Consider the following 1,708-nt stretch of genomic DNA (forward strand, 5'->3'; position numbering starts at 1 on the left):
AAATTAGGGTGCCAGCACCACAGAGTTGCGGGGAGAGCCTTCTCGCTTCAGGATTCCAGAGAGCCTACTTGTTGAGTCCTCACCAAGAAGAGACTGGAAGCAAGTGCTCAGCTCCCTCTTATAAGGACATTAGTGCCCCTCACTAGGGCCCCACTTTCATGAGGTAATACAATTCTAATTACCTGCCAAAGATCCCACCCCCTAATATCATCACATTTGGGGCTAGGGTTTTGACTTACAAATTTTAGGGAGAAACAAACATTTAATTCCTAACAGAGCCTAACAAAACACTGTAAGGAAGCTCTCTCAGCATACCGCTTCCTCCCAACCTAATCCCCTCCCCACACACACTTATCTTATGTTCCCTATTTTTTTAAGAAGAAAGTAAACCAAATATCTTGATGACCAATACCTTGTCTCAATTTTGTTTTAGTCCTGCACTGCAAAAATATGTATTTTGACTACACATGCATTTTTTTATTTCCTTTTTCTTTCAATTAGCAATAATCGCACCTCGGATAAACCTCATTGGCTACAATACTGCCACTGAGCAAAGCTTATTTCCTTTTTCTTAATATCTAAATCTTTCTCTTTTCCCCTTGCACAATTTGCCAATGAGGATTCCTTAAAGTTAGAAACTACAATTGACATACAGATTAGTCTTCTTTCCAGTATGTTCTGCTGACTCCATGACAGATTTTATTATTCAAAATTAAGCATTTTTATTCATCTCTGACTCTCCTTAGAGCCTTAAAAATGGTTGGGACCAAACCAAAGATTTTTTTTAGTATCCACAGCATTGAAAGTCTTACCTAACGTGAATGGCAGCTGGAGCTTTCTTGCTTTGGGACACTCCAGCTCTTACTTCAGATATGGTATCTCTGTGAACATTTTGTAAACTTAAATTTTCCTGAAGATTTGGGGTTGGGAGATGTCTCATTCCTCATAAACTCAACTTTCCATCCTCCCGCTTTAGTTTTTCCTTTGTCACTGTTTTGTTCAATTGTATGAGTAATTAAAAATACTCAGCTTTTGTACTGTCAAAAACTGACCTCACAAGCCCACCCCCAGCCCGCTCCACACACACTGGGCACTGGAATTAGACCATTAGAATTGTGTTGTAAAATCTTCCTTTCTTTGGATTATTAGGTATTTCCAGTGAAATAAGGTTCATCATCAGTGCGGCAAGAAATTTGACTGCAAAAGAAATCATCCCATGTGTGGCTACTTAAATTTGATTTCACTCAAGTGATTTAAATGAGAGGGAAAAGCAAAGGATGTGCCTGATTCCTGATTCCAAACGTAATGAGATGCAGAGAATCCAAATATTTCAACTTTTTAAATGGGAGTGGGGGGCAGGAGGGTAGAGATAGCAAGTTTCAGGTATCCAGATTGTAGTTAAAAAATTAGTTTCATTTTATAATCCAGTTCAATAGCTGTTGAAGGAATACCCATTTGCTCTAAGGGACTGATCAAAAAAGTGAAAACGTTTGTCCCTTGTGTAGAAACTTTGAATACAACTCAATGTAACTTTCAACTTTAGGAAAAACATAACTAGGGTTCATGGAAAGAAAAAATCCTTAAGCTAAAACCCCTGTGGTACCTTTGTTTAATCCAGTATTTTCCACCTGGTTTGGTAAAATAATTACTTACCTTAAGATATGGTGCATCAGCTTCCACAGGTCTCAAAGTGCTTTTTAAAAAATTA

General features: G+C 38.1%; 1 non-coding gene across 1 annotated transcript; it reads right to left on the reverse strand.

Moving 5' to 3' along the window:
* Positions 1–418: 418 nt before the first annotated feature.
* Positions 419–558, reverse strand: LOC112836186 (U4 spliceosomal RNA). The gene has a single exon (XR_003211415.1). It is a non-coding gene; the product is annotated as a U4 spliceosomal RNA (small nuclear RNA).
* Positions 559–1,708: the final 1,150 nt, after the last annotated feature.

Source organism: Callorhinus ursinus, unplaced genomic scaffold (assembly GCF_003265705.2).
Source record: "Callorhinus ursinus isolate GAN/ISIS: 27379988/994484 unplaced genomic scaffold, GSC_fseal_2.0 scaffold4, whole genome shotgun sequence".
NCBI classification, from domain to species: domain Eukaryota; kingdom Metazoa; phylum Chordata; class Mammalia; order Carnivora; family Otariidae; genus Callorhinus; species Callorhinus ursinus.